Source organism: Ostrinia nubilalis, chromosome 24, assembly GCF_963855985.1.
Source record: "Ostrinia nubilalis chromosome 24, ilOstNubi1.1, whole genome shotgun sequence".
Lineage (NCBI taxonomy): Eukaryota > Metazoa > Arthropoda > Insecta > Lepidoptera > Crambidae > Ostrinia > Ostrinia nubilalis.
The window spans coordinates 3118247-3130128 of record NC_087111.1 but is presented as its reverse complement, the minus strand read 5'-3'; the positions used below and the strand labels follow the sequence as shown (position 1 = coordinate 3130128).

The 11882-nt window shown below is 38.0% G+C and overlaps 1 long non-coding RNA gene across 1 annotated transcript; it reads left to right on the top strand.

The window, feature by feature from the left end:
• The first annotated feature begins 3493 nt into the window (after positions 1–3493).
• On the top strand, positions 3494–10500 carry LOC135083812 (uncharacterized). The gene is made up of 3 exons (XR_010259710.1): positions 3494–3681; positions 6836–7052; positions 10460–10500. It is a non-coding gene; the product is annotated as an uncharacterized LOC135083812 (long non-coding RNA).
• Positions 10501–11882: the final 1382 nt, after the last annotated feature.

The following is an 11882-nucleotide window of genomic DNA, read 5'->3' as shown; positions in this document are numbered from 1 at the left end:
CAGCTAGGGACTGGAATTCGTTGCCTGCTGCTGTCTTTCCCGAAAACTATAATCCGGGCCTCTTCAAGGCGAGAGTGAATAAGCACTTACAGGGCAGATATGTACCATCCTAGACTGCATCCCACTTAACATCAGGTGCGATTGTGGTCAAATACCTGCCTTGTTATGCATAAAAAAAAATAAAAAAAAATGTAATCTTACTAATCTTTGGGGAAGGCCTTTGTCTAGCAGTAGACGTCTAAAATAATATAGGTATCAGTGGTAAATATGGCAATGAACATATCTAATCGTAGGGGACGCCTATATTCAACAAAGGACGTGTCTTTGGTAGACACAAAGGAACCATAATAATTAAACACAATCAACTTGGAAAGATATTTAAACCCTTTATATACAACAATTCTTGTACGATTAGTTAAAATGCCTATCAGACTCACGTGCAGGCATTGATTGATAAGTATCGGACGCCTGTAACCTACTGTTAAATAATAATTCAGATTCAGTCTACAAGAGCTGGTAAGACAAGAATCTAATATGCGGGCACTTCTTCGAAATCGCATTCTTCGGCTGATTCATATGGACAAATTTCAAATTCAATTTTAGGTTTGTAACATAGACTCATATAAAAATAGGTACACCCAATAACATATATTTGGATAAGGGACTCGTTTTTGTAAAGTAGTTTTCAAGATATCGACGTTCAAATATTTTGTGCCCATATGAATCAGAATTTGTTACATAATAATCAAAAATAGAAATAAAATTTATGATATTCATGTACAATTGGCTCTAAATTAAGAAAATAATCATATTATAACAAAAACAATGATCTGTTGTTATGAAAAAATGCAACGATTCCACAATAATTCGTGAAAAAACATTTTTTTAAACTTTAGTATACATCCATAATATTTTGTCATCATCATAATCATTTCAACTGAACATAAGCCTCTCCCAATGATTTCCATAATGACCGGTTGGTAGCGGCCTGCATCCTGCGCCTTCCTGTGGGAGGACGTTCTACACTGAGCTTTCCGGCACGTAGCTTCCACTCCAGAAACGTGGTATCCGATCGGCCATCATTTCTGTATACTATGTGTCCTGCTCGTTATCACTTCAGCTTGCTAAAACATCGGACTATGCCACCATGCGACTTTAGATCGTTTACGGATCTCCTCATTTCAGATTCGATTGCATAAAAAAAAACAAGCATAGTCCACTCCATAGTACACTATGCAACTTTGTGGTTCGTAAGCCTACAGTGAGAGGCCGCTTTTCAGTACAATTTGTCATCACTGATAAACACACACTGGATGTAGACTTTCATCTTATGGCACTAAGGTATTTTAGATGACTCTACCGAGCTGTATCACTTATCCAAGCTATTGTTGTTAAGACGTCCACCTACAAGGTGAAGAAGGTGAGATGAGCTTATAGAGGTTGTGGCAATGGCAATCAGTTAATCTCGAAATCATTGGAGGCCTATGCTCAGCAGTATATTATTATGTGCTATGGACGCCATAAGTGTAGCTGAAATATTAATAAAAATAAATAAATCGTTGGGCAATTTCATACAGCGCCATTTAGGTACAAAATAAGCAACAAATATGCTTGTGTTATGGTTGCTAGCTTAACGGATATACTACTTATTTACTGTTTAAACACAAATGATAATGTTTTCTTTATTTACTACAAGACCGCAATCGCACCTGGTCTTAAGTGATATGCAGTCTGGGATGTCATACTTAGTTAAAAAACCCTTTTTTGGTGCTTGAAAGACCGAAAACTAATTTATTTTATGATTCATATAGGGCCCTGACCATATGAATCACGCACAGATAAATCAGTTTTTTGCCTAAAATCGAGCAAAACTCGTCATACATACAGACTACAATGTTGTCATTTTTCTACATGAATCTATAACCCAGAAGCATCACAAGAAAGACAGATTAGATTTTTAATGCAATAATGTAATTTTATAAAGTAGGCATTGTAATCAGCATGCCACCTGAACCAAGCACAGATGAATCAAGTATTTGCCTTCGTCACACCGGGTTCTAAGCCAACCAGCTCTACGTCTGCCTTCTAGATCATCCGTTGCAAGATGGGCTTGCCTCCACGCCAGAAACCAGACTCTCATGATTAAAACCTGACCAGTTATGGTCAAGAACAGCTCACGCCATATGAATCAGTATTTTATGCCGGACACTGCTTATTATTTTTTTTGCGAACAAACTAACTTAATTAAAATTATGACACATTTTTTTTGTAGAAGGACAACTCATTAGCTTTCGAAATAATTTTAATTTATATTGATATATCAAAAGGAAAATGCTACATCAACCATTTTGTTCCGGAAAATGGCTAACGGACACACCATATGAATCAGAGAATCACACTTCAAATATTTTTATTTTGTATAAAGACAGCAATTATGTAAAAAAATTAATTTGCGCCAGATAGGGCTATAGCTAAGCTATACGAAAAAAAATATTGCATACCATTTTGTTAGTTGGTTACAGAACTATACCCAAAGACATCGAAAATGTTGCCTCCGAAGAAATACCCGCACATTTAACATATTAGATTCTTGTCTTACTAGCTTTTCTTTTCTTTTCTTTTTTATTATTTACATTTTGACGTTCATAAGTGCCACTTGTGGTCTAAACTGAATAAATATTTTTTGATTTTGATTTGATAACTACTATTGTAAACTATTAAAGAATTGTTTAGTTAAAACAGAAGTTTAATTCATGGGAGGTGCATTTTAAAATCACCCTGTGTGTTACCGCATCACGTAGAGTCCTGTCACAACTTTGGACTCTCTGGAATTGACGCGGGAAGATGGGAAGTATGGTTGATAGTAAAAGTGACAGTTGCACCCTTGAAATACAACCTCAATAACAAAATAATACGCTACTATTCTGTCTAAGACTAAGGAGCATTAATTAGGACCGAGATTAGGAGGAAAACTCTATGAATAAACTGTTTGTTTTTAAAACCAGACTTTTATTTATCGTTCCCCCTATCATTTCAGGCTGAATCTATAAACTATGTAATCGAATAATTCATTTGGAAGTTAAATGAAAACTGCATTTTTAATATCTGGTTTACAATGGAAGTAACATTCGATCTTCAACGCGTAGGTAATAAAAGAAACCCTTTACGTGTAGTACTGGTAGTACTATGCTCTATAAATCAGGATTGGAGATTCAAATGAAACCACCATCCCTCTTCACACTTAAATTATCAATTTTAATTACCGCATTAGCTATCTAAATAGTATCGTATGCCACTAAACGGTTTTCACCGCAAAAACTGAGCAGCCGCCATGTTAACCCGATACTCGGTGACAGCTACTTTCCCGCGCACAATATGTCATGTTTTTTTTTCACGCGAGGGGGATGATACAAACAGCCAATTACGAGGGGCGGGAGTGGACTGCACTTAGCATCGATAGTTTAGTTACAGTTAACAACCTGCACGGGATTGTCCTGTGGCACCTTATTTTTTATTTTTTTACGTGCCAGTGTTGCCATGGCGCATGTCTCTATCGACACGGTTAATTTAATTAGTGAAAAGAGGTGCTTATGATATTGTGTTTTTAGTGATGTGTTATTGAATTTTTTTAAGGAATTTTACTGATTTTGGATGCGTTTTGGGATTTTCTTTGGGATTAAGGTAAGTGATAGTTTGATTATTTAATAGTTTAGTGCCATTATGTGTGTTTACGTGGTAGGGTAAGCATTGATTATGATGATTCAATTAATTAATGACAGATAAAGGTTTAAGTAAAATGGTGAATAGCCTCGTTAGGTACCAGAAGTTATGCAAATTCAATTGGTCCATGAAATAATTTAAATTACACTTGAGTGCATACTGCGAGTAATAAAAGATTTAAAAAAACATTCCATATTTTGCTAGTTTCTCCAATGAAAAGATTAAATATTTCAAAAGAGTAACATTTTCCAATGAATACGTAAGTAGAGCCAATTTAAAGTAGAAAAAAATGAAATGGCCCATTGAAACCTAGGAATAAAGATTTTCGAAGACTCCGCTGAAGGTCCATGAAGAACTCCGAATCGGAAAATTTTATACTTTTATAGTTAAACGTTAAACCCTTGTTTTAATTATATTATTGAATGTTTCAAACGTCTTCATTTTATGAGGAATTATGAGGAACTCCGTCGAGCCTTAGCCTTCTAAGGCGTTCCTCAACGGTCGATTAATTAAAATTATAATTGTACACTTCTTTTTTTTAAATAATTCATTAAAAATAGTAGATTAATAACTACTATGATGTTATTAAACAGTCATTCGGAAAATCTCTACAACAAAATGTAAAAGAAAAAGTGTACATAATATCGGAATTTATCGGAAAGATAACGAAATAAAGTTAATACACAAAAAGAACTTGAAAGATAGGATGTTAGTTACGGTAATCAGGTGGACAGAACTGAAAATTCAGCCAAATTACAACTTAGTTAGGACTCCTTATATGGAATCTACTATGCGCGAATACAATCGATCTTATTTTCAAAGAATTCAAAAAAAAACATCTAGTAAATGCCTGGTAATGATTAGGAACAAATGAAAAAAGATATCAAACCACAGACAACATCCAAAAAGGTTTTACACACCTTTTGTACGCTACGAACATTACATTGTTGATACAGGCTCGTTGAAGTCTTATCAATTGTATTTCTCTCGTAGCACCGTAGTATCCACGTTTCGTAGCATTGAAATAAAATATTATTTTTCGTAGCAGGAAATGAAATAATTTTCCTGGTATCGCGTTTATTTACATCATTATAAAACGGCAATATTCTATGAGTGCCTTTTTTGTAAAATTTTTGCTTCGTAAGGAAAGAGCTAATAATAGTAAGATAAAATACCAACAATACGTTACAAAATTGTGATAAATAAATAGGAAGCATACGCTTGATTGAGCCAACTTTTATGGCTATAAAACTGTAAAATTTCAAATAATCGCTATCTATCTGTTAAAGAGGACACTTGATATTTGGTTTTATAACTATAAAAAAATTTCTAATTGATCCCAGAGGTGAGCCCAAAGTGAGGTTTTTTTTCAAGTCACATTTATGAAGAAATTAAATGTGTTTTTCTTTAAGGATATTTATTGGGCTTTCAAAAAACACCAATATTGTTGGGGCACCATGATTGTGTCAGAAGAAAATCTTTAAAGTTCGCGTCGCGGAAGGTGCGGTTTATTTGATGTTGAGTATTATTATTCTGTGGTTGAGTATATTTACTTATCATAAATGCAATTTCCTGCTATTCCCGATGAAATCGTTATAACGACCTATATGGTTAAGACATTGGCAAAATCTTTTAAATAGATGAAGGAAGTAAGTAATATAGTAATGATCAATAGCATCCTATATCCGGCTGACGGCTCACATAAAAGGATTTTTGAAGTGAAAAACCTCATGGCCAACAGCTCTACCTTTTTTTTAACGATTTCTTCTTTTGTTTGTAGCCAGATCTGCGTTCGGACCAAAATACTATGTATGTTTACTATTTTCTTCAAAATAATGCTCTTTGTCTAGACCCACTGAACACGGATCTGTGGGCTTAGTTTAAAAAATGTATGAAAATTTTAGTTTTTTAACGTTTTCGCTAGGGGCGCTGTACAATCCGTCATACATTTAATGTCATTTTTTGACACGCTCACTAGTGAGCGCGTTTGATGTAAACTCACACTAGGCCCTCTGCAAGCTATAGTAAAGTTGACAGATTAACTTTGAAGCTTCTTTTTATATGATAAAGTTTTACATTTTTTACACTTACATAACGATACGACGCGAAGTGTCTCATTTAATAAATGTGTCTATCTACACAGAAATACTCTTAAAAATGCAAAATTATTGAAAACCCAGAAGGTTGTTATTAAAATTCTGAAAGTGGTCCGCTGGCGATAATTATTTTTTATTTTAAGTTAAGGTTTAAGTTTGAAAATTATAAATAACTTGAAAAAATCGAACTAAAAAAAGGTTTAAGTTTTCGTAAAATAATATCTTAGAGCAGAGAGATAACTAAAAGCTTGCCATTTTAGAAAATTTTCAGTCTCAAAAAAGCTCGGCTATTTTGGTAACGATTATTCAGTAGAAGATGTCGTAGAGCATGATAAAAGAAATATAAATAACAGAGTAATATCCGAAACTGGCTGAAAGAAAAAAGAACAGAAAATATAATTATAGCCTACTTCTAAAGGTAGGGTAAAGATTTTTGCGACGGTGTTTGGTTTAAATTGATGTCATTGTCTTTGAGTCTGAATGAATTGTCTTTTCATTGAACAAATCAATTTCATAGCTGTTAAATATTCTAAGTACGCATATTTCTAAATAAGCTTAATTTACACGAGTGTGTACTTAGTTTCTTTATTTTCAATTTAAAACAATAGGGATGATGACTGGGTAATGAAATCGAAATTATAATTAGTCCGTCAGACAGATAATAAAAAAATTTTGGAGACATATTTTTTTTTAATAATCGAATAATTACAGTATAAATATTGAGTTGAAATGTCGCGTGACGTCACTTTTGAGTAAAAAATCTACTCAAGCGTGACGTAACGCGCCATTTCAACTCGATGTAGCACAGTTATTATTTAATTATGAAAGAAATTAAAAAATATTAGTCTAATATTTTCTAATTATCTGTCTGACGAACAAATAATTGAAATTTTGTCTTCTAGCCTATTACTAGTTGCAACAAAACCACCTGCTCCACTGTTAGCTGAGTTAAGTTACCTAAACTTCCATCCATCTATCCACTAATTAAACTACAACTATGCATACCCATATCGTTCCAGCCATGCCGACGCGGGACTACAAGCGACGGAAATAAGTAGCACCATGAATCCCGCCCATGCGCGGTAAACATGCGCGACCGAGGGAGGCGGGGCCATGGAGTACGTGCCCAACAACCCGCAGTTCGGGCTGGCGGAGTTCTGCCAGGGCCACGGATGCTGCGACCCTCTGCAGCCTTGCTCTTGCGTGCTCAGGGACTTCCAGGACGACTGCTGTCAGGTGCGTTAGGATATAGCGTTAAAACTATTACATTCGCGATCTGACGTTGAGAGATGAACGATTGACTTTTGTCTCAGTGAAAAGTGTTCGGATTAAACAAATCAAACACTGATCAGTGAATTGTGCTCTTAAGTGAACAGTTGGAGTGTATGGTATATCGATCATCTTTCCAAGATAATCTGCAAGGTGAGTTAGATTTTGCTTTCTGAAAATTTTAGCTGACCTATCTTAACATTAGTTTGACTTTGGGATTCAAGCACAGAATACATAATAGTAGCAACAGAAATTGCACTCCTTTGTGTAGGATCAGATGCCGACATTTTAACGGTAATAATAATAATGCAAAATATCCAACGCACATGGTGCATTCGAAATCGCACCTTACTACTACGCTCACAAGAGCGCAATTTTTTTGTATTCAGAATTGATCTACCTCACAGCTCAAGCGTCAGGGTTGTATAAGCAAAGTAAAATAAATAAAAACTTAATTTTAATAAACATTTACCTATTGTATTTACGATTGGTAAACTTTAATCTAGTGGTGTTTGTATAATCGTACCATCTCTAAAGTCCTATTAATAAACTTCAGTGTTGCGATAATTCGAAATTGGACAAACAGTTTTAAAAGGTGTAGTGTCGGAAAATACACACGGTGAAGTAAGGTTAATGTTTTTATTAGCTAAAATATTTTTTTTGCTACAGTTTTTTGTCATAAATATTTCAAAATTATTTAAAAAGTGTAGATTTTTTTAATTATTTAAATTGCTACAGTTAATTATTTTTCCTAAATATTTCGATTTTCCATTAAAGAAGAATAACAGTGCTGTTGGAACAATAAAACTTGATTGCGACGATGATCGACCGAGCGTGTATAGAAATACGCGTGTGTTCACAGGCGCGTGGCGGCCCTGACTGATTTGCAACTTGAAGTTGTCGCGCGCTGTAGGTAATTATCTCGGCCGCCATAGGCGAGTGACGGAGGCCTGATTCAAGGAGCACTTATATAATTATGGCTGCTGAAGGTGAAATAATGAGTCTAAGATAGTCTAGCTAGCTAAATTCTGCATTATTGTGACCAAAGCCTCTGCACTAGAGAGAAGACTGCTCTATGGTAAGTTATGTTACATCTGCATCCGTAAGCGCTCATCAAGGGAGAAAAATCTAGTCTAGGATATGAATGTTGGCTAGGTGAGTTCTGCCCAGCCTATCTATCTATAGATGTTAGCTGCTGAATGTATTGCACCCATGGAGTACGTGCCCAACAACCCGCAGTTCGGGCTGGCGGAGTTCTGCCAGGGCCACGGATGCTGCGACCCTCTGCAGCCTTGCTCTTGCGTGCTCGCTCAGACGCCAGGACGACTTCTATCAGGTGCGTTAAGGTCAAGCGTTAAAATGCCGTTAAAATGCGCCGAATGCCTATAGATAGATGCAAGCTGCTGGCAAATTGCACCCATGGAGTACATCCAACAACCCGCAGTTCGAGCTGGCCGAGTTCTTTTTCAGTTCATCCGTTTGGGCGTTAACTACGACACACTTACAACACTTATTACGTATCTAGTTCTAACAGAAATATACAGCCAAAATAACATATAGAACTTGTGTCAAATAGAATTGTTAGAAAGTTGTTAATCTATCCAAATCCATGTTAGTAACGCGCATGTTACTTGCGAACAGAACATAGACACAAGTGCGCTTAATTTGGATGGCATCAATTCGTTAATACTTCACCATTAAATTACCTTAAGCCGCACTGCTCCGTCCCTGTGAATTTAGGTAGGTATGACACAGAAGCCGTAATTATTATACATGTCTGCCGATCAAAAACGTTTTGATTATTATGGAAAGTAGTTACATTACAATTTCTCTTTACGACTTATTTTGGTGACAAAAGAAAATTCTTTAAAAACGTATAACAGACAAACATAACCAAGACTTCTAAGTGTTCAAAGTTAGAGATTTGAGTTCTTTGAGCGGCACACCTGCCCTGTTCGCTGTAAGTGGTTGATAATATCACGAACGATTAGAAGAAGAGACTATCAGCATCTCAGTGAGCAGATTACAGATTAGCACAATCTGTCTTGCCAACCTGTGGGCAGTCGTTGAGATGACAGCGCGAAAATCGTCGGCATCCACTAATTATGACCCTTATGTACCACTATATTGACAAAGTTCTCCGTCTTCGTACGCGATATTGGAAATTTGGCATCTACCATCGGCTGATCTGACATTAGGCGTAGTCTGGCTTTGATATTCAATTTTCAACTGTATTACCTTGACAATCAGTTCAAAATTGATTACTAGAAAATTATTTGACAGACGATTTCTACTCTCGACAAATGCATTTGAATTAGCCCACTGGATATAGAGGCATCCTAGGCTAGCAGAAGTCTATTTAGACAGATACAGTTATTTTCGCATATAAATTGACTCGTATTATAGGTACAGGGTTAAAAAGTCCTTGGCATCCTTTTAATCCCTCTACTATTAACATAGCATAGTGCATTCCCTAAATATGAGACATACGCCCGTATTCACAAACGATGCTTGCTTAAGTGAAGCAGAAAATCGAACGCAAAGCGTTGAATAGAGCTCTGTGATTGGTTCGTGTCACTGTGAAATCTCATAGTAATGTTTGTGAATACGGACGTGAGTCTTATTTTAAAACAATGCCACTGATTTAAATTTCAGCCCGTATATGAGAGCTGTCTTGCTGGCCCAATTTTAATCGTTACTTAATACAAACCATACCATAATACAAGTAATGTTATGAAGGGTGGTAATCAGAATTGCATGGCCGCCACGTGGCAGCCACAAGCCGGACAAGTGCGCACGATTACCGATTGCTGTTAATGAAAACGTGTAAGATGAAACTTGTAAGTGGTTGTGAGCCGCAAAACGGTATATTAATCTTCGAGATGATTATTTTGGGTTTTATTATGATAGAGCGCGATGCGCTTTTCACAGTGCGAATTGAGCTATATGGTATAAAGCTTTGTACTTTTAGTTTTTTTATTCGGTATCCATTGTTAATTTTTGAAAATTATTTGACGTCGTTAAAGATCTAGAAGGGATCTTAAACCCTTAATAACTAGTTATGTATCCACATTCCACAGTTTTGAATAAAAGATGTAGCGCTATGCATAGTATCGTCATGTCATGATTTGACTCGCGAAATCGCCTTGTTGTTCAGGGATAGAGCTAAATGTGAGATTACGTTAAATTTTTTGCTGATGTGACATTTTGATGATACTTACACATAACATTACTCGTATTTAGAAGTACTAACTAGGTATACATTAGGTATACCTATTATTTCAGGTAACAAAGACCTCCTTAAAATGTTTGAGAGGATGTTCTTTCTATTCAATTCTCTACCAATAAGTTTTAACATGAAACTGTCTTTGCAGCAAGAAAACGAAAACTGCTGCCCAGAAAATGGCGAAGAACTAAACGCACTGAGCGAGTCGATCGCCGCGTGCGACACCATCGCGGCGGGCGATGTGAGCGAGCCGTGGGCCGGCGAAGACATGGGCTCCTTCTCGCTGCCGCCGCTGGAATTGGACCCGCTGCCTTCCCTGTTCCCGTTCTCGCCTTGTTCCGGGTACAAGTGAGTATTTCCTCCCATTTTATGCCTTATTACGTCTAGATAAAGGCCTCATTCACAATGATCCTGAACTAAACGTACGGCCGATGTGAGCGAGCCGTGGGCCGGCGAAGACATAGGCTCCTTCTCGCTGCCGCCGCTGGAACTAGACCCGCTGCCTTCCCTGTTCCCGTTCTCACCTTGTTCCGGGTACAAGTGAGTATTTCCTCCTAATTTAAACCTTTTTACGTCTGGATAAAGGCCTTTATGCACAATGATCCTGAAGTAAACGTACGGGCGATGTGAGCGAGCCGTGGGCCGGCGAAGACATGGGCTCCTTCTCGCTGCCGCCGCTGGAACTGGACCCGCTGCCTTCCCTGTTCCCGTTCTCACCGTGTTCTGGGTACAAGTAAGTGGATCTATCTCTTTTCAACCTAAATATGTCTGGTCAAAGGCCTTACCCAAGGATTTCCAAAGTGATCCTGAACTAAACAACGCACTGAGCGAATCGATCGCTGCGCGCGAAAGTCCTCGCTGTTTGCTCTCTCGATTTTCTCCGGGTACAAGATTTTCAACCTAAATGCGTCTGAAATAAGGCCTTAGTTCCACGATGATCCTACACTAAACGCCCTGAGCGGCGGGCGATGTGAGTGAGCCGTGGGCTGGCGAAGACATGGGCTCCTTCTCGCTGCCGCCGCTGGAACTGGACCCGCTGCCTTCCCTGTTCCCGTTCTCACCTTGTTCTGGGTACAAGTGAGTATTTCATCGCATTTCAAACCTTATTACGTCTAGACAAAGGCCTTATTCACAATGACCCTGAACTAAACGCACTGAGCAAGTCGATCGCCGCGTGCGACACCATCGCGGCGGGCGATGTGAGCGAGCCGTGGGCCGGCGAAGACATGGGCTCCTTCTCGCTGCCGCCGCTGGAATTGGACCCGCTGCCTTCCCTGTTCCCGTTCTCGCCTTGTTCTGGGTACAAGTGAGTACCTATTTGCTCCCATTTTAAACCTTATTTCGTCAGGATCAAGGCCTTATGCACAATGATCTTGAAGTAAACGTACGGGCGATGTGAGCGAGCCGTGGGCCGGCGAAGACATGGGCTCGTTCTCGCTGCCGCCGCTGGAACTGGACCCGCTGCCTTCCCTGTTCCCGTTCTCGCCTTGTTCCGGGTACAAGTGAGTATTTCCTCCCATTTTATGCCTTATTACGTCTAGATAAAGGCCTCATTCACAATGATCCTGAAC